General features: G+C 46.3%; 1 protein-coding gene and 3 long non-coding RNA genes across 5 annotated transcripts in view; 2 read left to right on the forward strand and 2 right to left on the reverse strand.

Moving 5' to 3' along the window:
- LOC135370841 (uncharacterized) overlaps positions 1-26810 on the forward strand; it is a 170610-nt gene that overhangs the window by 39760 nt on the left and 104040 nt on the right. The window lies entirely within an intron of this gene.
- Positions 7669-9593, reverse strand: LOC135370795 (uncharacterized). Its single transcript, XR_010415457.1, has 4 exons — positions 9516-9593; positions 8113-8184; positions 7984-8028; positions 7669-7862 (listed from the first exon to the last, which is right to left on the reverse strand). It is a non-coding gene; the product is annotated as an uncharacterized LOC135370795 (long non-coding RNA).
- Positions 10511-10974, reverse strand: LOC135370799 (uncharacterized). The gene is made up of 4 exons (XR_010415458.1): positions 10914-10974; positions 10799-10843; positions 10658-10735; positions 10511-10583 (listed from the first exon to the last, which is right to left on the reverse strand). It is a non-coding gene; the product is annotated as an uncharacterized LOC135370799 (long non-coding RNA).
- On the forward strand, positions 25666-26583 carry LOC135370805 (uncharacterized). Its single transcript, XR_010415459.1, has 2 exons — positions 25666-26064; positions 26419-26583. It is a non-coding gene; the product is annotated as an uncharacterized LOC135370805 (long non-coding RNA).

Here is a 26810-nt window from a genome sequence, read left to right on the forward strand (position 1 = left end):
AATACAATATGGGAATACAGACAGTATGCACTAACAAGACACGATCTATGCAATCAAAAAAAAAAGCACAAAGAAGAGTGTCAGAGAAGGCAGAGCTTGCATGGTTGATGGTGTTAACTGTCTCATCATGCCTGCCGGTTCTGTCACACTGGCGTAAGTGCGTGTGATCTGCCTTGATGGACTAGGGGGTGTTGTGTAGCTGCCTCTGATGGGCTCGGCTAACAATCCAAATACTTTAAATAACATTTTTAGGATTTGTCTGACAACATGTTTGCTGATTTCCATTTGATGCTTCAATATTCTTGTCTTTTTGTTCCCTGAACCAATGGCAGTCATGTTAGTACCTTCTTCACGACTATCCTTTGTAGCATCATAGAGTAGTTTTCCTTTCCCATTTTTTGTTTTGGTTTGTGTTTATGTAGACATTTATTTTGCACATACGGTCAACCGTCGATTAATGGTTCATGCTCCTGGAAAATTATCCATACATCGACTGAAATGAGCAAGGAAATGTGTCTTCTCACCATTAGATAAATCGAGGGAATTCGTAAATTGAAGTTCAACTGCATTTATTTTCTGTCTAAAATACTTATTTTGTTACCAAAGCACCAGTTGTAGCTGAGCTGGGGGACGCGCCCACAGCAAGCATCACTTTTGCCGCTTTTTTGCAGATATATATTTTGCATATATCATTGTCAGCGACAGCTGAGCTGAGTACCAATGAAATCATACCCTTGCTACCTGTAGCAATATGTATACAGTCAAAATGCAAATAAAAGTAAATTGACTAATTTTCCAACATACGGTGGGAGTGCGTGTATGTGAAGTAAAAAGGGTACCACTCCCTGAATGTGTAAGTGTTAAGTGCCTGCGTCTGGCGTGGGAGTTCCTTCTATGTACACAGTTTTTCACACTTGGTAATAAAATTCATATATGTCACAGCAGAGCAGTCATGCAAATGTGGACTCGAGCTGCTTAATCGGGGGCATATGAGGTAACAGAAGGGCATAATTTATTATGTTATTTGGCATCATTTAATTAATTTATTTGTTTTATGCTGAGAAATGAAATGGGAAAAATATGAGAAACTATTGGGAAAGGATATCATGTCAGAGTCATCATTTCAGGTGTGGAGGGAGTTCTGCTCACCTTCAAGGATTTTGCACTTTCAATATTGCTTTCTAGCAACTTCCCATTGGTTGCACATAGGGGGGTAGGAGTAAGAAAGCAGATAAAGAGATCGTCTGCATTTGTGTATTTACAGGAATGCAGACCACTGAACCAAGCTGAAACTCTCAGAAATTTCCCTTGCTTTGAGCTATTCACATTTACGCTAGTTTAATGTATTATTAAATTTATCATCGTGTCACACTCTCAACGAATCTATGAATTGTGTTAGTAGAGAGGTGTGGAAAAGACGACTGTTGGACTGCAGCTGTTGGAAACTTCACGAGCCTTGCGTCTTATTTATGCCGTCGTACACTCACCACAATTCCGCCACAAACACACACCATATTTCGTAGGTGCTACAGACATGACGGATATCATGAATAACTGTTCTGTATTCAGAACATTCTTCACACGAGCTGATCGCGCAACAGCATCAACGTTGGAAGATCACCTGTGAACCCGTATCGGCAGTCGGCTAGATTATTTCAATGTAGCAGGCGTAGTACACGTATCACAACATAGAGTATTCACCGTATTCACAATAGACGTCATTATACAGCAAACTACACACACTGCGGAGATGAGAGCCCAGTTGTATAGCACCGATACTGAGGCTCGATGTGTTGATGTTGCTTATCATCGCACCAGCAGCACGTCGCTACATGTTTACACTAGCAATCTGTGCCATAGAAAGACTGACCGGGACACGAAACTGTTGCACAGATGACTGTAATATCTAAGCATTTTCAAAGCGGTAGGTTGATGCGCTGTCATTTTCTTTGGCACACAGAGGCGTCGGAAGTCCTTCACGGCAGGGGGGGGGGGGGCGAGCCCTAACATAACATAACCTAGAGGAGAGTACTACGGTGCATGGAATTAATGTAGGAGTGCGGCAAATACGAAAGTTGGAGCAATTGACACGCTCATTAGAAATCATTCGTGGAAGCACTCCGATGACGGAAAGCAAGTGGGTGAGGCGGCGCGGTATTTCCCCAAAAACTTTTGTTTGATGCAGGCAAAAGTTCAGTCGTGCCTGGCATAGCAGTACCCAAACCCCGTGGACACGTGTAGATGTTGTCATCACCACAGACCACTGTAAAACTTGCACCTTCGAGCGGGCTACGTAAAGTTTAGGATTCCGCACGACAGACTTTAGAGGTGGTGCCTTGAAGCCAGCTATCGAAGGTGGTTCGTCTTCTCGAAGTGCTTTGATTTCGTCCTACAAACAGAGAAAGGGATAGTGCCTATCATATTCAATCCCGATCGAAAAAATACATCAGAGCCAATCCTAATAGAACCATTAGGCTAATAGCCATATTGTAATTTTGGACATCTCTAATAGGACTAACGGTTTAGCGGTCTGATGGGACCATTAGGACCTAAGGGTCTAATAGCCTGTTGGGAGCTCCACGAAAAGTAAAAAAGTAACAAAAAATATTTATTTCTGTCTTTTTTTCCGACTCCTGTCATGACAGAATTTAATTTTCCTTGCTTCAAATCTTTCATAAAGAACTGTTGTTCTGAGAACACGTCTGTGTTTCGTACTCATGTTGGTTTAGACATTCTATAGATCCATCGAGAATCGATCTTCCCCAGTGGAATCGAGCGTTTTTTTTTCTCTCTCTCTCTCGCAACACTCCATTCCATTAGGGAATTCCGTCTAGACTAGGAAAATTTTTCAAAAACTGCCGACACGCGACGTCGGCGGATATACGGAAAGCCACGTCCACCTATGAAGCTCCCAGTCGTTTTACGGATGCTTATGGTACTTTTATACTAAATGGTTAACAATTGGGCTGTTCGGCATTTCATACTTGAAATGCGATAAAAACCTCGTGCCGGGAAACAAACAAATGGACGACACAACAAACAGCAGAGACCGACAAACAGGATTTTTATTGACAGATCTGCCTCTTCGATAACCTGAGTCTGCAACGCCCTCTTCTGCAAGGTTACCCTTTTACACCCTCACGCCTGCCTAGTGGCTTTATCTTTTCGAAAGTACAAGACTTAAAAGTTGGTAGCAGGAAGGACTCTTGATAAGTACTGTGCTTGCGAAAATATAGTTACTATGCAGGCTTACCGGTGTAAAAGGGTAACCTTGCAGAAGATGGATTTGCTGGCTCAGGTTATTTAAGAACGAGGTCTGCCAATAAAAATGTTGTTCGTCAGTCTGTGCCCCGTCAGACACGGGGTTTTTATCGCCTTTAATACCTATAGGCTGCGAGTGTCGGGCGATGCTCAATCGTCGAAGGGGTCGCGGGGGTTGCGCGATGCTCAATCGTCAAACGCTGGGGCGTTCGCAGCTTGAGTCTCTGAGAGCTGATTGGTTTTAGGGAAGTTTTATGGGGGTCACATATCAAAAGCGACTTCATCTTTAAGAAATATTAGAATATTCCGAGTCATAATGAGTAAGACGGCATAAAAAAATTAGTAGCCTGATGGTCGGAGGTCTATCGACCCAAGCAGCACAAAATATTGGGCCCTATTGGCTGGTCATTGGCGATACGGGTCCAATATGGGGCCCGTTATCGCCAAGATTTCCCCCATATTATCTGAAACTGGGCAATATGGGCCCCATATTGCCCAGTTTGAGCCAATGTTGGGGACATCCTGGCAATATTGGCCCCATATTGCCCGTGTACACCCCATATTGACTGAAAATACAGAAAATGGTACGTACACGTGTTGCGCAAATGCCCAAGCAGCACGGCAAGATTGGACGTTGAAGCGTGTGAAATGCCCCATTCAGTACGTCGTTACATCGAATAACTTCCCACAGACGATACACATTGTTCGAAACAGTCAACATACGTGGCAATCCCATTGTAACGTTCACTAGAACTCGACAACTCAACTTTCCATGTTCTGGAAGCAGCCGCCATCTTGCTTCGCGATCCCAATGCCAATCGGTCGAGCCGACTGAGAGCTAGCGTGGTCGTTTGAGCGAAATTGCGTGACATACAACTGATGCGCATGCGTGACAGTCGGATCGGACGTTTCATAGGGGCTAAAACGTCGGTGGCTCCTGTAATGATAACGGAATTGCGGCAGGTCAAGTAAAAAACACAATGTTTGATAGGAACGGATGGCTCTTCTGTAAAGTTAGGTGCTTTCAAATTGCTGCAAGCAGTGTGAGTTGCTCTGGCGTATGTCCGTCACCGTCAGGAAAGTGTTTCGGTCCTTTGTACTCTCGGAGCGGGTTGGAAATCTTAGGTGTATAGACTATTGCGATTCCAATGAAGGCTTCTGAGGGATGTTTGAGATTGGCAGTTCCGTGGGACTGCTTCTGTCCTTCAGCAAGACGGGGGTACCACATGTTCTTCCTTTTTGAGGTGATGCAGTGTTTTTGTTGTTGTTGTTGTAATTGCATGCAGCGTGAATCAATAAGATCTGCAGAAATGAAAAAGCTAAAAGAAGAGAGAAGTAATGTCAGTGGTGGATATTAAACCCGGATAATGCTGTATTATTACGCGCACTCCCCGTTGGCGTTATCACAGAAATATTGGCGATATTGGCGCAAAATTGGCTTGCCAATATGGGCAGCCCATATTGGGCCAATATAGAGCCTGATTGCACTCCCCATATTGATCCAATATTGGCAATCTTGGCAGCCCATATGGGTGCAATATTGGACAAATATTGTCGTGCTTCTTGGGGACCTGTCAGGACAATGCGAGCTGCCATATTGGATACTGGGAGAACGTCAACTACAGCGTTGCTCATTTTTATAACAGCTATAAATTTCGAGACAAGGAAACTCTAAAGGACAAGACTACAACAGGACAGGACGCAGGTTCCGTCTTAGCGTTTGCAGTTATATCCTTTACGGCGTCCTGCATGGAGTGTTTGGCGATTATATGCTATTCCATATCTCTGCCTGATCTACAGGGAGGCATCACGTGTTCGACCGCAAAGCCTCGTTGACGTACCATTGGGTTCTCCTGTGGGACCACTAAGCTCACCTTATGGGGCAGTCAGATAGTCAGGAGTCCTTTGTTGGACCGTCAGGGCCCCTGTGGTACCGTAAGGCGATTTTGTGGGGCCATTCGACCCACCTGACTGGCTCTGGGACAGCATCTGTCGGACCGCTAACAGTCCTGTTGGACCACTAGGCGTTGTTAATATACCGACAAGCTGTTTTGATGGTCCATCATAATATTCTTTGGGCCATTAGAATTTCTGATGGAGCCTTGATGGATTTTGCAATCGGAATTTGCTATAGTCGCTCTCCATGTATATTGGCCGAATTCTCGCAGTATTTAAAACATGAAGCCCTAGGCTTCACCTTGTAACACGCTCTCGTTGTTTACTGGACTTCCACTCCACGCTTCCCTTCACGCTCTTTCCCTTTTCGAAGGCCGAAAGGCACATGGTAGTGATCGGTGGAAGGGAATGGCATCGACATTTTTCAGAAGGGGTTGTGGAATTAGTGTTTCCGCAAAAAGGCAGATGGTTATTAAAGAAAGCAACATGCTCCTATATGGACTTCGATTGGCCTCATTCTCTTTATCGAACCTGGTCCCCCAGTTATCCAAACCACACACGAGTGTTTGCTTCCAAGATCTGGCTCTGAAGACTTTTGCAGCCCCGTCTTCTTTAAAGGGACTATGAAATTTCCCGCACGAAACGGTTCTTTCCGCCGAGAAACTTGTGGAAACCCAAGTTCCCACAACCCCGGGGCGTCAGCCCGTCCGTTCCGCGCGCGAAGGAACACGCCACACAACAGATTCAAACAAACAACATGGTTTATTACCTCAAAGAAACACAGCTGACCTTCCTCGCTTGCCACCAGCAAAACCAACACTATCACACACGCAAGCGGCGCAAGCGGCACCTGTTGAACAAGAGACTCTCTTGACTCTGTTGTTCAACAGGTGCCGCTTGCGTCGATTTCCGTCGTATGAATGTGTGTATGAGTGAGCAAAAAATGTAAGAGTGAAAGGAGGGTGAGTGAGAGTGAGTGGCTGGTTTGTCGTCCCTTCAGATGGCGCACCCCGCAAGTCGCTGGAGAGGCGTGTTAGCTTAGCTCAATTGGTAGAGCCCTGGACCGGTCATCCAGAAGATGTGGGTTCGATCCCTACAGCTGGCTAACTTTTTCAGTGACTTTCATCTTTCATCGTTGATTTCTTAGTCAATTTGAGGCTTTGTTTGTACCTGTCCCTTCTATGTTGTTCCGGCCCCAGAACATCAGTTTCTCTCTTGTTCAACAGGTGCCGCTTGCGTCGATTTCCGTCGTAAGAATGTGTGTATGAGTGAGCAAAAAATGCAAGAGTGAAAGGAGGGTGAGTGAGAGTGAGTGGCTGGTTTGTCGTCCCTTCAGATGACGCACCCCGAAAGTCGCTGGAGAGGCGTGTTAGCTTAGCTCAATTCGTAGAGCCCTGGACCGATAATCCAGAAGATGTGGGTTCGATCCCTACAGCTGGCTAACCTTTTCAGTGACTTTCATCTTTCATCGTTGATTTCTTAGGCAATTGAGGCTTTGTTTGTATCTGTCCCTTCTATGTTGTTCCAGCCCCAGAGCATCAGTTTCTCTCTTGTTCAACAAAATTATAAAACACTGAAGCTTTCCTTTAATGGTTACAATCTTTCATACAGTGGACTGCGTTTCGTCAGGTAGCTGATGAAATTCAGTCCACTGCATGAAAGCTTGTAATCATCAAAGGAAAGCTTCAGTGTTTTATAATTTTGTTCTCACTTCTGGCAAGTGGACCTTGACCCAACCCTCTACATTCTTCAACCAGTTTGGTAGTGAGAATGAATAAAATATTTCTACACCTCTCTTCACTGAGCGGTAATACATGTTAACACACTTCTCTGGATACACTTGAATGATCCTGTGGTTTGACATCAAGCTGTGTTCATCAAACCTTAAAGGCTGATTTGCCATTAGTAACATTATCTGGCACATGTAATGAAAACATCCACATTCTTGTGAAAAAAAGCTGAACGTATGAACACAGGGCAAAACTATGACCCTAACAATATTTTTGGCCTGTCGTCATGTTTGTCCTTCACTTGCCACATGCTGTAAGCAACACAGGAGGAGCCAGGCAATGCCACCACTGATTTAACGAAGCATTTGGTGTCGGCGGGCTTCTCTGCCACCCTCTCTGTCACCAGCACCCGCAAGGTATCTGCCAATTCTGTAGCACACTTCGTGTTCGGTAACGTCCTTGTACCTTGCCAACAATACTTCTGGAAGGAAGAAGCCAACAGTTAACCTAGTTTTATGAACGTTGTATGATATGTACAGGTGACCTCACCAACAACGCATGAGCAGAGAGCAAGGGATGAAAAATCTTTCTTGGAGTGCGCTCCTTTCAGGCTATACTGCAGCGCGACGGAATTGCGGATGTGGCGATTCATAGTAATCCTCACACTCTCCTGGAGACTGTTGCCCCCCAAGCGTGATATCATAGCAACCTGCAAGATAAAAAAAGAACATAAATGCATAGCAAGTTTAATGCTGAAGTGAAGACTAACCAGCCTCCCCTTTATGTTTGTGTCAGACAGTCTAGTGCGGAAATCTTTAAGTTCGTCGTCAGATCCTAGAGGAAAACGTGGCAGTTCAACATCCAAAAACGCTTTCTCTTGTGACATCGCATTGCTCATCTCTTCGATTTTTCTCTCCAAGCACTTCACAGACATTTTCAGGTCCACAAGCAGTGTGTAGATAGACCGTTCAAAACCTACATGAAATGATTTGAAGACTGATGCAATAGGATAAAATGCAAGGCCAACAAGAGAGTCATCTGATAGTTTGCAAGGTACAGCGGGGTGGCAGGAACAATTGATGACCAATATGGATACCTGTTTTATTTGTGTCAGAAACTGGTGATGGACTTTGGTGGGAACCTGTTGGAGCATGAAAATTCAGTTAGCATGTATCAATCAGAGCTGACTGAGTTTACTGCTGACAGAGCGACGAATCAAATGTACCGTTCTGACGACAGTGAAGAGAGACTTGAGAATCACGAAATGGAATCTGGCTGACATTGTTCTCTACATAGCCTTAGTCCAATGCAAAAGATGGCAAATCAGTGGAGTACACACGGTGTTTATTTATTTGTTACTGAATTTTTATTTAAAAAACTATCAGAGCAAAATAGGTGCCATTGTAGTAGGTGGGTTATGTGGTCAGGCAAATGTCCTGTGGTGCAGCGTCTACATGTTCTGAGCAACTAATTATCTAAAATTCGTTAATCTTTCTAGAAATAGCGAGATAGCAGAATTGGAGCCAGTCATTATTCGAATCCATCATCCTTATTAAACACCCTGGGAAGTGAAGGTACTTTGAGATATCAATTGCGACAAGAGCGACAGCCAATCCGTGTGAGACGGTCACGTGCTTTGGAGCGATAGAGCTGACTGGAGTAGGTGCTAACCTGTTGACATAACTCTGCATTTTGGGCCTCGAAACACACATGTCACCTGATAAGGCGAGAGTTCAGCCACAGCTATGAACTCACGTGAAGGTCGATGTGTTGTACTGGTGAACTCAATCATGCCGCATATTAGCGCAGTCACCAGATAACATCACACCTGCTCTCTTTACAAGTGTGATGTTATCCGGTGAGCAGAGCCGTCACGAGGCAACTTTGTGCCCGGGCCTGGGCAAATCTGGACCCCCCTCCCCCCGTCGCCGCCAGAACCTCTGTAAACAAAGAAAAGAAAACGCTTATTTGCACTGCCTAGAAATGCCTCGTAAATTCAATTCTCCTCATTCCCACTTTATACTGTCTAACTAACCTGTCAGGGCCTGCCGTTTGGCGCCCCCATCGCACCCTCATCGCTACAGCTCTGCCGGTGAGTGCTCTAACGTGCACACATGATGGAGCTCACTGATACACAGTGTCGACCTTCACGTGAGTTCGTAACCGTGGCTGAACTCACGCATTACCAGATGACTGTGATCGTGAGTTTAGACACCCGAGATGCCGAGCTATGCCTGTAGACCAGATAGGCCGCTATCGGACTCAGCAAAGGTGAGGGTCATGTCTTTTCTGCACTCGAAAAGCGCATAGTTCCAGCTCATTCGAATCATGAAATTTCACAATTTATATCTCAAAGCACGTTGACTTTGCAGGGCGCTTAATCAGGACTACAGGTTTGAATAATGACTAGCTCCAATTTTGCTGCCTCGCATATCCCAGACAACATGCAAATTTTTAAATAAAAATTCTGTAGCGAATAAGAAAGAACTACCCTGTATATATTGTAGACAATCTAGAAAATCCAGACATACTATAGTAACCACCAACATAATGCTCGACCTGTCTGGTGTTGGAGGGGAAGTTGTCGAGCTAACCCTAAGCTAGTAATAAAAACGAGAAAGAACATACCAGAGTCGAACTCTTGCAAGAAATAGTTATCTTGGTAAGACAAGTTAACAGGGCTATGGCCTAAGTGTGGGCTGAACCCTGAAATGAAATGAACCGTGAAATTAAAATGAAGCTCCAGAAATCAGAAGGTACATAATATGAAACGCATTATCTATAGTTGCCCAGGGTTGTAAGGCTATCCTAAGATGAATTTCTGCACAAAAATGGTTTGCCCTCAAAGAGGTCCTGCATGGGGTGACGAAATATCTAAAAATGTGGTAAATTTGTTCCCCTAAAGTTACTCCTGAAAGCCCACCTGCACGGCACTCAGTCACCGTTGCAGAACACAAAATATTAGCTGAGTTCACTGAAATAAGATTCTATTTCTGCTCCGGTCATGATATTGTTCCTTAATAACAGCTGCATACCTAGCCAGCTCCTGTGTATGATTAGCAGCCAATGGCCCATTGCACATTCACCAGATCAGAGGCACCTCCAACGCTTTCGGACGTGTGTTGGTGCAGTTACCAGTGAAGCCTCCCCAGGACCCACATTTCCCACAAGCCAACTTAGCGCCAAGTGCAGGCAAGCTGACTGATCGGCAAAACAAGATTCATGAGCTGGACACACATAATACACACCACTACTACTCATGCGAATCACTAAATTCAATCCTAGCGCTGCTAACTTTTCAGGATTTTATAAAGCTGTCAGTGTGTTTCGACCTCTGCAGAGCTCCTTGAAATTACATGGGGTCAATTCGAAATGGCAGACTCACACTCACAACACTGGGCCAGCATCAAACCTCTGAGACATACATCGAGTGCAACTTCATTTGTCATTTCACAATGGTTTACTTTCGAGGTATGTGTACTTAGTATTTTGAACTGTAGCGTTTAGCCATACAAGTGCTTGCTCTATCAGTAACTTTTGTGAACCTGTCAAACTGTACTCACACAAAGACATTGTGATTATAAAGGGATGCTAGGAAGAAAATTAACTTACTGTTGTTAACCTGGGGTACAGGTTGTGACAGCCCAGTCGGACTTGTAGGTGACAATGACTGAGCTGAAAGGTCTTGACGAAAGCCTGCAAAATCCGCAAACATGCGACCATTGCTGTAGTGGTGAAGCATAAAATTATCCAGACTCAAACAGACATACGTTTCTTCGGTAGGCGCACAGCACCCTCCACGCAGCGCTCTGGATGTGCAGTATTGCTCGTCGCACATTGTCTTGAGTCTGACAGCAAGATAACAAGATAGATTTTTCCTTCGCACAAGCCTATGATTACAGCCAACTCACCCAGGTTGGAAGTTCTTAAAGAGCTCGGGAGGCTTCGACTTATGTCTGAGATGATAGAAAATCCAGAGAATGGTTGTGAGATGCACCAATCTGAGGTAAGCAAATGACAACATACCCATTCGATTTTGGAGTTCACAGAATGGATTGTTGCCTTGGGCTGGATGGTTCAAAGTGAGATTACCAAACATATTCTTAAAGGCTAAAGCGGAAATAACAAAATACAAGAACGAAACTGGACAGGAAGAGACCGGGACAACGGCCACAATACTGTTTCCTATCGCAAGATATTTTATAGTAGACGAAATGTTGCAGTAGTTCTCTAAATTAAAAGAAAAAAAAAGAATCGTAGTTCGAAATTGTGTATTTAAAGCTGTTTTACCTTGTACAGGAGGGGTGGTTATACTGGGGGATAGCCATGTAATGTCAGGTGCTGTAATGTGAACAAAAGCATAAGTCAAGCACAGTGCAATGGCCAGACAACATCAGTCATCTTTCACTCTACAATGCACGTACGACTTTTATCACTCGATGGCAACTGTCGTAGCACCAGAGGTGGCACAGGCAGAGCAAGTCCCACATCGTCACTGCTCCTTCCCAATGTCCTGTTGTTTTGCATGTCACTAATACAAGCAGAGCACCAATAATACAGGCAGAACCATGCAGTATAAAAATGAAGAATATTCAAGTAATTACTTCACCACTTGCCTGACTTCAACAACGGAGATGTCCTCACTGTCAGACTCTGTCTCCACGTTTGATGTATACAGGGACTTCTCAAGCATTGCTACAGCTGCTGAATACGATGCTGGAAAAAGTATTTGCATATGTTTTTTTCCCACATGCTCAGCTGGGAATCACTCACATGCACGTCCAAGGACGTGCATGTGAAGCGAGATAGCAGAATAAGATACTACCCTCGTTGAAAGCCATTCCACATTTAAGAAATGCTGATGTGCATTAAAATATCCTTCCCCAAATTTTGATATGCAAATGTGCCAAAAATGCCGGCCTCAGGAGCACATCACCTTTGCCAACAAAGATAGAAAGCGGTTTATCTGGTCAGCAGACCAGCAGCAACTTCATCTCCATCGCTCCAAATCGTTTGGCCCTCTGACGTGAGGTAATCACTGCGCTCCCTGCGTTCCCGGTCGCTGCGGTTTCGGTTTCCGCTCATTTACATATCAAGATTTGGGGATCGATATTTTAACGCTCTTGCGTGTTTCAGGACTTTTAAACGTGGAATGGCTCGAGTGAGGATAGCCTATCTTTCTGCTATCTCGCCTTTGGAAGAAATCTCCTCCTGTGGCTAATTAATGAATTCGAGGTAATTAATCTTCTTGTAGTTGCATATTTCTTGAAGAGGATATCTGCCCTGCCGTATGACTCAACTGCAAAAAAGATGTGCTGTTCTCATTTTTTTTACAAGTGTGTATATGTTGCGGCACAGGTATTCAGAATGATGAAAATCAGCAACCAAACAGTACAGCTTGTAGGGGATATACTGCACACACCATGGACGACAACAACACATGTACAACTTTAGTGCTCCGAAATTTAGTTGTGTATTATGGGGGTGACAGTGTACCCAGTGCCATATGGAAGCCTCACACATTTAGAAGGAAAACTCACTTTAGGCCATGTCTGCAGAGTGTTATCCAACTGTCCAGTATTGAAAATCTGCAAACGTGAAGATGGCAGTGGATGCAAGTAGAGATCTGACACACCCACATGCTTGTACCCAGTGAAGAAGTCTGCATGAACTTCATGCACCGTGACCACACTCCCATCAGTCAGCATGCAACAGGAGTCAGCATCTGAGGTAACCATCAGAGATGCAACACCACGTTTGCGTTTTTCATCTGCAGCCTCAGACACAACTGGCTTCATTTCCGAGAGTCTTCTGCTTACTTGCGCCAGTGGCATATTTGGTGTGCGGACCAGTTTCTCCATTGCACCGAGATAGCTTTCGAACTTGAAAGCAGAGAAAGAATCGAGAGGTCCGTGAAGCCTAGAGTCCGCGGCCAAATGGCACAACCCGTGTACATTATACACGAGGTTGCTCTTCCCATATATAGAACCGAAGTTTTGCACAAACAATGCCAGCAAGTTCGACGCGTACTCGTTGAATTCTAGGTAAAGACTTGGGGAACAAAGGATAGAAATGGCCACTGATTAAAAAATCAGAGTCAATCAAAAAATGCAGAATCAAAAAATGCAGAATCAAAAATGCAGAATCAAAAAATGTTCATACATTCGTGTTTGCAAGACACGCTTCAGCACAGTTGGACCAATGTAGAGGATAAATGAACGGAACTCAACTGCCTTCCAATACTCAAGTTCATTAGTGGTTCGAGGCTGGCGTTGGAACTCCAGAGGCAATGAGCATTCTTTTAGGTAGTGATTTAGTTGCTGCTTCTGTTGTGCACTAATGCGAAATGGAAGCTTCCCAGATATCCATATGTGCAACAAGCGCCGCATCACACCTAAGCAGACCAGGTGCATGTAGTCCAATGCAAATGACACCACCATGTCAATCTGTAAAGTGCAAAACGGAGAAACAGAATGGTGGTGGTTTGCATCCTCCATCGCCCGAAATGACTGATATGTTCGCAAAATGAAACCTGTGCCTGCAGCGATCGCAGGAGCTGTACCCAGTGTGCTCCTTGGTGCACTTAACGAATGATCGTGCTGGGGCATCGCAGATCACAGCTTTTAACACCACACTGTGCACCTTTCCTTGTACAGTTATTCCACTTTCTTCTAACTGTTTCATTTCACCAAGAAACTTCTTCAGGTAGCTTTCAAGATCAGGTGGCTTTCCGGGACCATAATATATACTCACTGGGAAAGGCCTGCTATTTAAGGTATTGGTCACTGAACAAGTTATTGGCCAAAAGCTATATGGAGAGCTTCTGTAGATAGGGATGCTGTCGATGTTGACCTGCAAGAAAACAGTTTCACCTGTCTGGATGCCACTTATGTTCAACACTCTTCCTAGCTCCTTGATTAAACCAAAATGGACAAAATTGTTGGTGACGGACGAGGTTCGAGCTGTTCCAAGGATTGTACGTGCATCTTTTGGAATGTCATGGCCAAGATCTCTGAGAAGTATCGCAATATCATTAACTGCAGCATGTGTTAAGCTGTGACGAAGGGCAAGGCCAGCAACTCGTTCCCTAAGGTCAGCAGAAGGAGTATCATGTGCACGATCTTCAGCCAATGCACCACTTAAATCATCGGGATCATCACTCGAAGATTCCAACACAGAGCACAACTCATCCTGTTGACTCATAAGATCGTTTGTTCTTGCAAGACCGCCTTGTGTTTGTTCTTGATCCAAATCATAGGTGCGATGCTGAAGCTCAATGCATGGTTCATTGTACACAGAGGACGGCTGTACTTCACACGGTTGACAAGAAGTGTTTGGCAAATGGTGAGCACTATTTGTGGCTGGAGAATCATGAGGTGATGGTACTGCAGTGCTCTCTGCATTATCGATAGCATCCATCAGAGCATCGACTTCTGTGCGCACAGCACGGTAGTGCGTCCACCGAGACATTCTAAATCGAACAACGTCCATGTTATAAACACTATTATTGCTAAACATGAGAGAACTGATGTTCTGTGGCTGGAACAACATAGAAGGGACAATCAGGCCTCAAGCTGCCTAAGAAATTAACGATGAAAGATGAAAGTCACTGAAAAGGTTAGCCAGCTGTAGGGCTTTCATCTTTAACTATTATTGCTCAGCAGGGTTGTCTGCTGGATCATTGACTCCATGCGTGAACAATTGAGGCATTCGGTTGACCATACAGAAACCAAATCGCTGTCCACAATACTACATGAATGTGTATTTATAGCGTACCTCCAGGGGATTTTCTTTTCGGTGTCTTCAGTCTCAGTAGATGGCATTGAACACCAGAGCGTGGTACCTAAATCGAGAAAAAGTGAAATTAGTGTCGTTCGTTTCTTGACATGCCGCTATCTGTGCGCCACGGCAAACATTACAAGACAAGCGCGTTCTCCAGCGTTTGTAACGTAATAACAGTTACTATTATCTTGTATCTTAACGTAGCGCTTTCACAGACATAGACGACACCATAAAATGCGTGTGGTAGTGAACAATGCGACGTTGCTCACGTCGTTGCAGGAATTCCGAAACTATGGGTCAATTCCGAAACTATGTGACACTACACTGGCGATCGTTATAGGCCAACCGTCAATTCTACAGCGGTGTCATCACCACATAATGCTACATACGTATGTTTTTAAATGCTCTAAGCACTACTAGGGGCCCCCGAGACCCAAAAAACACTTACGTGTCGTCGGTTTCTCCAGACACACTTTGAAATCTTGCGGGCGAGATTTCCTCCAGTTGCAGACACACTGACTGGGCGACGGGGGCCACTGTCAGTGGAAGCAGGGACGGCAGGGCTGGCCATCGACACAGAACCGAAACTACCGAAAATTCGTCTTGTTCAAATGCAAAACGAAAGATTCTATTTTGATTGTCGTTACAAAATGTATAGACTTTCGTCACTTATGCATTATTAAGTGAAGCTTTTCTGAAATATATTATCTTTTTATGTTGAGCTGTCTATAGCGCGGTATGACGCCACCAGAGCTCCGCCGTAAGGTTCGCCGTCATGGCGCTGATCATTGTGGAATTGTGGAGTGTATCTGATGTGTGTGGCTTTAGTTCATGACTGAGTGAAAATATGCGTATACGGTGTGCTTCGTAACTTGCACCTGGCGATCACTGTATCCTGGGCAAGCACGAATTATATCAGACATCATGACATTATAACAGACAACTTGCAATTGGTGGAAGCATATGCTTCCACCAATTGCTAGTCGACAAATGTGAAGGCTATGTGTTGGTGTGTTTTGGTCTTTATAACCTCGAAATATTGTTTGAGCTCCATTGTCGAGCATCGGAACAGCAGCATGAATTCCAGGACGTGAAATCCAACGGAAAATAAAGGGGACACTTATCTGTATTGGAAACAATCGTCACGCAAGCCAACGAGCAAAATGCACGTACGGGATCATAGATAAACCCAGAAACTGTGGTACATGGCGTGCGCTTCCGGTTCGTTTGCGAGTGGAAATGGCGCAGGTAACTTGTGCGCAGTAATTTTCATATCGCAAGCAACCTCTGCGGTGGCTACTTTGGTAAACCACAACCATGCACCCTCAGTGCAGTTTCGTCTTTAACTTCCATTGTGCCCTATGAAAAACAACGTAGAAAGGAATGTCTAGGTGCGAAGAGGTCTGCTTCATGTTCCGCTTGACATATCAATATGGACCATTGCTATGCTATGAATAGGATGTGAACATTTTCTGGACTGATTGAAATGAGGAAAAAAGCATCTTGATGCAATTTGGTATTACTGTATATGTGTCTCTGTGTGCCCATCAATGTCCTCTAAACATGTGTGTGCATAGCGATGATGTTCTAGTATCAAAACGAAGGGAACACTCTAGTAGAAGCAGCACAAAACACAAACAACTGAATCTCGTTGCAATTGTCGTGAACATCGCAGGCATCGAGCAAGCCATCCTCAATAACCGGGAAGTAAAACTTTGGGATATCGCAGCACAGCATAACATTAATGTCGGCAGTATCGAGATCATCACGTGTATTGTGTGGATGCATCATTCAATCATCCAATCCCCCCCGAGACAAAACAAAGCAGCATGTGGTGGCGACATAAGGCTACTCCGCCGTCAAAGAAAAGCAAGATACGGCCGTCTCCTGGGAAGACCATTGCAACTGTCTTCTGGGACATGCACGGTGTAATCCGTATGGACTTCTTCGAGCATGGTGTCACGATTAATGCCCAGTACTACTACATGTTGATAAAGGGTGCCGTGCGAAACATGATTTGCAAGAAACTGGCTTAGGATAATTGCTGGAAGGAGCATTCTTCTTCATAACAATGTCCGGCCTCGCACGGCAAATTTGACAGTGGCAACCTGGCAGAAATATGCTGGTAGGTTTTACCTCATGCCCCTAACGGCCCAGATTCAGCCCCAAGCGATTACCATTTGTTCGGGCCCCTTAAAGAGTACATTGCAGGAAAGACGTTCCACACAGATGAAGCCCTCCAGAAAGATGTCCTGCAGTGGTTACAATAGCAGCCTACTTCTCTCTACGCCTCAGGCATCAAAGAGTTGTCACAGTAATGGCAGCGGTGTCTAGATCTGTACAGTAAATACTCTGAAATACTGAAGTCGTTTGGGGGGGGGGGGGTTCTGGAATTTTCCATTTCTATTCAACCAAATAAAAGCTGCAGTCAACCTCAAATAACCCTTGTACTTCAGGAAGTTTTCCTCAGTAGTACACTTTACTTTTCGGAGTACATTTTGTTGTACTTTTTATTGAAGCACTTGAATTAGCTTTCTCTCAGCTTTTCTATGTAGCTCAGCTTGAAACACATCACACACTGAAAATCATGGTCTCCGACTTCACACCATGATGTTGCGGTGCTCACAATTCTACTCTCCTGGCTATTTAGCCAACTTAGTCTGATCGTAGCAGATATATAAATAATTGTGGTGCAATAAACAACTGTCCTGATTTTCATGTCGTTCTCAAACCGTCAAAGCTATTGCGTGAATGACACTGGGCTGCAGGCTAGTGGTGCTGCGGTTGCAGCAGATTTGCAAGCTTTCCAAAGTCCCAACCTTGGAATTAAATATTGTTAATTAATATGAGTAATTATTATGCAGAATTTATCACTTTTTGCTGCTAACAAGCCATCTATTAAGGCCTCTGAAACTACACAGAACAACAGTACACAACAGACCAGACTGCACCCCTCCCTATGTGCTACAAATTTCCACAAAGTTGGAAATGTGTTGCCTTCGAGACACTTTATTTAATTGTTGGGTACTTATAGGGCACTAAAAGTATATTTTCCAGTACTTTATACTTTATTTCAAGTGCTTCGTGCCGGCTGGATTTTAAACTGCACTTCAAGTGCAAAACTTTTGATAGTCTACTACTTTACTACGCATACTTTTCCTGGTACTTTGCTGAACGGTGACTAAGACAAAGAGTACATATTGTTAGGTAGAAAAGCGAGACAGGTGTAGCCAATGGAGGTAAGGTTCTTTATAAGCAGCCGGAAAGGATGGAGGCCGAGACCAGAATGAATTGGGCGCGGTCTCGCGCGATGATCAGAGCGATGGGGATGATTGGGATCGGTGATCTCCCTCCTCACAATATAGCAAAAGCAATAAAGATCGGCATTATGTCATAAACACATCGGGGAAGAATCCTGCTCCGTCAGTGCCAATTGTCAGATTGCCATTTGTCGACAGGCTATCGGAGCTATGTCGGGGGGCGATCAGATATTCCCTTCCACTCTGCCTTCTCTTCTCCAGCACGACTGGGAAACAGTCGGGTAATATTGGGCGATGGGTAGCCGATCGCCCCGTTGAGTTCCCATACAGTGGCCAACGCATTGTGCTGCCTGGGGGAGGTGGTAAGACTTCAGGTCCGAGATGTGAACTGACCCAGTCTCTTCGCCGGTGTCGCAGCGACGAAGCCTGTAAATGAGGCTGGAGCAGCACGCACTTACCTCGAAGGGGCCATCCCACCTATCTGCAAGTGAATCTGCAAAGCCTCGTGACGCATCACTTAGCGGGTGAGTCCGTCGAAGGACGAGATCACCAACGCTGTAGGTGAGATTCCGTCGTCCTCTGTTGTACTGGCGAGATTCTCCGAAGCCGTCCGGGCTGCAACGTCCAGTCGACTCCGGAGCTCCTCAGCAAACCTTGAATAAGGAGGCCGGGTAGCACCATCCCGGAGGCCCACAGCATTCTCCACTGGAAAGGGCGCCTCTCGTCCCAAGTTCAGGAACGCCGGGGTGAATCCTGTAGATCTGTTGACCGTCGTCCATGTAGCGACCGCCAGCTCAGCCACGCGAAGATCCCAATCACAGTGGTGCTGACAAGTGAAAGCAACCAACATCATTTTCAGGTTCCGATTAACACGTTCGGTAATATTAGCCTGAGGGTGATACGGGGAAGTCTTCTTGTCCTGACTGCCTAAAATAGTGCAAGAATCTGAGAACACCTTACTTGTAATGTAGGTTGCGTTGTCAGTGATCAGCTGTGCGGGAAACCCGAACTGGCAAAAGATGTCGAGTAGTTTTTCCCAGACTCCCTGGGAAGTCAGCGTCCTGAGAGGAAACAGCTCAACCCATTTCGTGAAATGATCAGTAACCACAAACAAATATTGGTTACCTATAGGACTACGGGGAAATGGTCCCATCACATCACAAGCAACTATCTGCCAGGGTCTATTTCTCTGAACAGGCTGTAAGCGCCCAGGGGGTAAACCACCACGAGGTTTTGCTCTCTGGCATACGGGACAAGTACGAACATACTTTGTTACATCCTGCCTCATACCTGGCCATGTCGCAACACGACACAACTTTTCATAACTTTTCCTGCCGCTGCTCTGACCTGCCAAGGCCGAGTCATGAAAGTAACGTATGAAAGACTTACGCAACTGCCGTGGCACCACGGCTCTGAACGGGGATGAGCCGTCGTCCTCATCCGCCTCGCGTATGTATCTGAACAGGATGCCGTCCTCACCCAGCAGATAGGAGTCGTGCCGTCCGTCAGTCGTTCCGGTGTCCGCCGAGTCTTGCTCAGCTATCCACTGCGACATCCGCTGACAAAGCCCGTCCGCTCTCGGAACGTCTGGGCGCTGTTCTCTGCTCACGACCGTGAGCCCAAGAGGAAGATACGTCTCGTGCCACCTGTGCTGCTGCCACAAGTTGAAAAGGCGCCTCGGTGCCTTCCTCTTCCCCCTCCGCTAGAGGCGCACGGGAAAGCGCGTCTGCTACCACGTTCGTTAAGCCCCGCCTGTACTCCACGTTGAAGGAGTAGTCTTGTAGCGTCAGGGCCCACCTGGCAAGTCGTCCAGACGGATTATGAAGCCGCAGCAGCCAAGAAAGTGCCTGGTGGTCAGTCTGGACAGTTTTTTTAATTCCGTGTGAGCGCCGCGAAGCAACTGTGGCTATGAGCGGACAGACGTGGACAGATGGAGAGAGGACAGCAGGAAGGAGTGAGGACAGAGGGGTTAGTATGCGTCCTGGGACGACTTCAGGGGGAACTGTGCCGACATCTGTCTGAGGAAAACCTCACCTGAACGTCTGAGGAAAACCTCAGACAGCACAGCAGGATTCGAACCCGTGTCACCTCCCAGTTTCGGCGTGGAAAGCGGCCACCCTAACCACTGTGCCACGGGACCTGGTAGTCTGGACAGTGAAGGTACTGCCGTCCAGGTAGAGGTAGAACTTCCTGAAAGCGAAAATGACCGCCAAGCTCTCCTTTTCCGTCGCGGAGTTGTTCCGTTCTGCCGGATTCAGTGTGCGACTTGCAAAAGCCACTGGACAAAGAATAGCGTCATGCTCCTGCAAGAGAACTGCGCCAACACCATAATCCCTTGCATCTGTTTGTACGACAAATGGTTTGTTAAGGACGGGCAGATAAAGCCTAGCCGTATCAGCGATTGCTTGTGACAGAGCTCGAAATGATCGTTCCTGCTCTTCTCCCAAATTCCAGCATGTGTCCTTGCGCAACAACTGGTTAAGCGGCTGCGCTGGCTCGGCACAATTAGGAATGAATTGTCTGTAAAAACCAACCATACCTAGGAAGCGCTGCAAGGCTTTGACGTTACCGGGAGCCGGAAACTCCGTGATCGCCTTTACGTTGTCGTCGTTCGGACGAATGGTCCCTCGGTCCACCACAAAAAAGAGAAGGCTGATCGTACACGATGCCAGCTTCAGCTTGCGGGGGTTGATCGGTATGCCCGCTTCGTTCATCTTTGCAAGGACGATTGACAGGTGTTTCAAGTGTTCCTGAAAATTTCTAGAAAACACTACGGCATCATCCATGTATGCCATTGCGAAATTGCACTTGGCATCTCTTAACACTGTATGCATCAACCGCTGGAAACTAGCGGGTGAATTGGACAGACCGAAAGGCATTCGTACAAATTCAAATAAACCTCTATGGCAAGTAAAGGCTGTTTTTGGAACATCCTCCGGGGCAACTTTGATTTGCAAAAATCACCTACTACAAGCAAGCGTTGAAAACACAGCTGCATTGCACAAGGAATAGATGATTGACTGATTAGACGGGAAGGGGAAGAGTCCCTTACAGTAACTACGTTAAGTCGACGGTAGTCGACGCATAACCTAGCCGTACCATCTCGTTTCGGAGCCAGGAAAAGAGGAAATGCCCAAGGGCTCTAGGACCTTTGAAGTGCACCGGTTTGGAGCATTTCATCAAGAGCAGCGTCTAACAAAGCACGCTTATGCTCACTCAATGGTCTCGGAATACAACGCCAGGGTCTAGCGTTACCGGTGTCTATGCTATGCTGTAACACGGATGACTTTTTTTCGTACCGGTTTTTCCGTAAAGATCCCGTCAAACTGCCGCAGTACTTGTTCAAGCTGACGGCGTTGCTCCTCGGGAACATGGAATGACCCCAAGACAGTCGGCAGCCCAGCCGTTTCAACGGACGCTGCCACAGCTTGCTGTGCTGTGCAGTGTTCCCGTGCTACGGCGACGCGGACAATTCCCGACAAGCCGTGGTACAGCTCCCCGCAACCTTAACTTGAGCGCCGCTTCGCGTGGCGGAGGAGGAGGAAAGAAACCCTAGTGGGAGTCAGCTGAACTATTGGGAGAGCGGGTTTCGGTCTGTTCCACTCGCGTGTAGGGTTGTTTGGTCGTTGCTCAAACGCCTCGAAGGAAGGCGGCCATTGCTTTCCGAAGGCTGTGTTATCGGGGTTGCGATTGTGTGTGTTGTATGCTGGATGACATCCGTAATATCGACAATACTCCAGGCATGGCCGCGTTGACAGATAAGAATGATTGTGCGTACCCGCATGGATCAGCAATGATGCTGTACCAACTCGAGACAAAATAAACGCGGGTGAAGCAACTTTATTTTGTGATTGTGAAGTTTCATCTGCTTGTCTGGCGATGTTCTACACTATTTCTGATGATAACAAGGTGAAGCCAGGATAGAAGTGGATCACACATTTATGCCCTAGCCACACGGCAAACCTAATGAATTAAACGGCATGGCATTTACTTCACCTCCTAACCAACCATCATCTCGAATGATATCATTCTCTCCCCTGATTTCTTGAAAACAGGAGGCGTGCTGTTGCTAGGCGGGCTGTTGCAATTATGTCCTGCATATTTGTCACAAAGAAGGTATACACCTCCAGTTTTCAACAAAACAGGGGAGAGAATGATGTCATTCGAGGTGATGATTGGTTAGGAGGTGAAGTAAATGCCATTTTGTTTAATGCATTAAGTTTGCCGTGTGGCTAGGGTATTATTTGACTCAGAAAAGAATGAAATTAAGTTAGCCGTAGTAGGCGGCAATTGAAACAGGACAATCTGTGCATTTCCTTTTCATGTCGCTACATTTGGAAGTGTTCTTGAAGGTCAATACATCCTTGCACATATTCGGACTGTCCCGGGACTAGCCCATGCCTTGAGGTGCTGCCGAGCAGTTTGGGGCGTTCAGCCGTCGCCAGGTGAAGGGCTTCAAGTCCTTTGCAACTGTACGTGTTGCTTTTCTCTCTGAAGCCTTGTGCTAAACGTTATTGCAGTTTATGCAGACTACAGGTTATATCTATGCGGATATTTACGCAAGGATGTTTTGACTATCAAGAACACTCGCATGTGTAGCCACATGAGAGTGCACAAGTTGTCCTGTTTCAATTGCCGTTTCGGTGCCCCAAGTCATAATGCGGAGATCACTGCTCGCACGTACTATGGCTGGTTTAATTTCATTATTTCCTTAGTCAAATAAATGCATGATGCACTTCTATCCCTATTTCACCATGTTACCATCAAGCAATGCTGTAGAGCATCGCCACACAAGGAGATGAAACTTTCCAATCACAATCACGAAATGAAGTTGTTTTATCCTCGTTTATTTCGTCTCGAGTTGATACAGCATCATTGCTAAACCATTCGGGTGCACATAATCACTCTTAGCTATCAACGCGGCCATGCCTCGAATATCGCCGATGTTACCGATATCATCCAGCGTACATCTCACATAAGCAACACAAACAATCGCCATCCCGATAAGAGCATCTTGAGAAAGCGACGGCCGCCTGCCTTAGAGGCGTTTGAGCAACAACCAAACACCCCTACACGCTTGTGGAACAGGCCGAAACGCGCTCTCCCAGTAGTTCGGCTGAGTCCCACTAGGGTGTCTCTCGTTCTCCGCCACGCGAAACGGCGTTCAAGTTAAGGTTGCGGGGAGCTGTACAATTATCTTCCATTTGGCAGGTCCAGTACCAAATTCTGCCGGAAGATGAAGTCTCTGCCCAGGAGAACAGGAACTGCTAGGCCAGGAAGGTGTACGAAGCGCTGCTTTCGTAATCTCCCATCAAAACGTATCCAGATCACAACTGCAGTCTGTGGTGGAACGGCGTCATTGGAAGCAAGACGAAGAGTGTCATCTGTGGATTGCAATTCCACATGCCGTGATACGCAATGTTCGTAAACACTATCCCCGCTAAGGGAAGGCGTAGCTCCCGTGTCGATAAGGGCGATGTAATCTCTGCCCAAAATTGCAACGGCGATGTTTGGTTCCTTATCCTCGATGAAATCACGGATAGAAGAGCAAGAGGAGCCAAGACATCTCTTTGCATTATCGTACTGCTTGCAAAGCTAGTGTTTGACTGATCAAGGCCACTGATAGTAACCGTCTGCTCGCTTTCGTCGCAACTTGCCGACGTCGTTGAGCGAGCATTCATGGACGCGGGCTGCGACCGTTTCCCGATGGCACATTACGGGTGTTTGGTCGTTGTCGCGTGCATTCCCTATGAAAATGGTTAGGGCTGCCGCAATTCCAACAACCGTTGGGAGCTCGTGGCTGCGGGGGCGCACAATGTTGCCGCTCCCGCTGCCGTGAGGGTTTCGCTAGCTGAAAGGCCAGGTTGACCGCGACTTCAGGGTGGGACGGGTCTGTCAAGGCTCGTTCCTGCGGGGACCGTCCTCTGATCATAGGGGAAAGGATCTAGAGCTCGTTGGGATGACTACGCATTGTATGAATTACGGGGGATGTCACCTAAACCTGTTGCATGCAGGCGTTCGACCGTGGCGGCTCCACCCGACCACGCACAACGCGGTTCCAACGCCAGCTCGAGGGCGGAGGGGGCCGGTATTCGAGCTCTGCCAGGAGGTCGTCTTGTATTGAACGAGCCTCCTGGGCCAACGACTCAAGGGTAGTGAAGCGATGGGCTCTTATGTAGGGCCGGAAGCGCGGGTGGCACTGACGGATAGCCCGTGCGACGCGCTGCTCATAGCAGTGAGATCCGCTCTGCTGTACAGATCTTGCAATGCCCGAACGAATTCAGATAAGGTTTCCTTGGGATGTTGAGTTCGCTTATGTAATTCCTCTCTCCGAGGAATTACCAATTCTTCTCCGACCAGGATGCATTTCATTAGAACTTCGTCCGAAATTCCCATATCCGTCTGGTAGGCGGTAAGGTCGTCCAGGAACTCGGCAACATACCTCTTATCGGAGTAACCCGACAAGGTAGGCAACGGTAAGTTGAGTCGCATAGGCGCTTGTGCCTGTGGCGGCGAAACCAACCCGGCATCAAGGCGTTGAACTACACTAACGAACACAACTCCGTCATGCGTGACAGGAGTTCTGCCGTTGCAATAGCGTCTGACCGCGGCGTGGGCCCCTTTGCCTCGTCAGTCATGAGCTCCGAGTGCTCGCCCACCGGGTGGGAGCTGAAAAACTCAAAAACAAACAAAAACACACACGAACACGAAAAACCAACAGTAATAAACAACAAACTACAACAACTACTGTAAGCTACTACAAACTACCCAAACGAATAGTGCCGCGAGTTCCCCGCCACGGAACAGACGAGCTCGGACCCCAAACGTTGGGCGCCACAAACTAATATGCGTGAAATTTTTCCGTGAGGAATCACTCCACTCTGTGAGTAGCGCGCGGTTCAAGTTTCTCTTCCGCATTCCTCCTCTCCCGCGCCCTTTCTCATGTGGAGCGAGCAATTATCAGACATGTAGAAGACTACTACCAAAAAGTATTTAAAATACGTTACTAAATACCGAGCGCAAAATGTACTTAAAATACAGTAAGGATAATTAGAAATGAAAGTATTTACAGTACAGTAGCAAATACTATGAAAAGTATTTAAGATACTTATAAGATACTCAAAAAATAAACAGCCACAGAAGTGTCAAAATATGCCTGCAAATTAGACATATGCTTTATCTGAACGCAGTAGTAGGTGCATTTCAAAGTGCTCATCAGACAATCGTCCTCCCTTCATTTGAAAACCTTTTTTTTTCAAGCCAAATGATAACAGCGTAGACTTGCTTTGAAACGACCTGGAAAGGTCAAGTGTTGTCAGGTGCGGCAAAAAAGAAAAAAAAAAGGAACGCCAATCTGAATTTTCGACAAACAGGAGAGAGTAATTAGAGTACTGAGTACTAAATACTAAAAAGTATTTTAATTACGGTACAAATACTTTTCACGAAGTGTACTCAGTGAGATACTAAGATACCAACAAACGTATTTAAGACACATTATTCAGAGTACGGTACTCAAGATACCTGCAAATCTGGCAATTCTGCAGGACATGCAGCTGGCTCTCGTTACGTCACCGGTGTTGTGCAATGCCAAGCAACCACAGTGGCTCCTGCCGGACGCACCTACAACAGCCGCCGGCTCTAAAGCGAAACGCACCGCCTCCAAAATAATGTCGCCACCGGCGCGCGTACGCTAACGATCTCTGATTGGCTGCGCAATATATGTATAAATATTTGGATGCTCATTGGTCTAAAAAACTGGCGTCAGTTTCTTTCGCGCTGATTGGGCGAGAGTCATTTGACTTAGGAGCGAGCATCCGAACGCGCGAACCGCTCAACGGAAGCAGTCGAACGGAGGAGAAAGAAAAACGACAGAGGAGACATCGCGTCTGTCCGGCCACGCGTGTTCTCTCGGACTGCAGCCGTTGTGCACGCAGATAATAGGGGGTAGTTTTAGAGTTTTGAATGCTTTAGATTTAGATTGTGGCGAACTGCTAATGTGAGAACGGAATGGCACATCCACCTCATCATCACAACAGCGGGAAGACGAACATGACATGGAATCCCTGCACCTCCAAAGGACGCAGAAATCGTCAGAGAGGAAGTCTGCACTCTTTCCGACGTACTGCAGGTGAATGGTACGACAAGTTTGATTGCTTTTTTGTGACTGAAGGAAGTAATGCAGGTTTATCACGTTAAGTGTATTACTTGCAACATTTACGAGTCACTCAGTACGTTAGCGGCGTTTCATTGTGCAGTGCATTGCCGTAACTTGTACGTTTCTGATATGCCGTTAATCAAATTATGTGTGGTTATGCTAGCTGCCCCTCATGCGCGTCGCAGCCGTTCATTCACTGTGATCTACGAACATTCGTGACGAATGCCTTGGTGTTCAGATACGAAATCAAGATCGATTGCCTATCATAGCAGTGATTTTCGTGCAGAGTTACAGATCATCAATATATTTTTGTTTTGTTTTAGTTATCCCGCAGCCATCGGCAACAACGACGCACATATCTCAGCATTGGCTTTTGAACTGCCCTTCGATGTCGATGCACCTAAAGCTCCAGTGAAGCCTGTTACAAGACGTAAAAAGATATGTACTGTAGCTTTTTTGAGGCAGTTCCCGAGGACAAATAAAGTTGATTTGTTATACACCATCGCTTTTTGATTGTTTGCTTTGGGACAGCATAATTGTTGCTCGACAGCAGGACAGCAAGCGCCGAAGACAAACCACAAACGGACGAGGCTGGGGTGGTAGGGGGGACGAGAGGAGAGACGAAAAACCCGAGGAGAGAAGGGGAAGGAGGTTGGGAGAGGAGGTCGGTCTGCGCATGCGCACTGGGCCCCAGCTTTTTTCCCGCGCTGGCCAGCGGAGACGCTG

The sequence above is a fragment of the Ornithodoros turicata genome, chromosome 1 (genome assembly GCF_037126465.1).
Source record: "Ornithodoros turicata isolate Travis chromosome 1, ASM3712646v1, whole genome shotgun sequence".
Lineage (NCBI taxonomy): Eukaryota > Metazoa > Arthropoda > Arachnida > Ixodida > Argasidae > Ornithodoros > Ornithodoros turicata.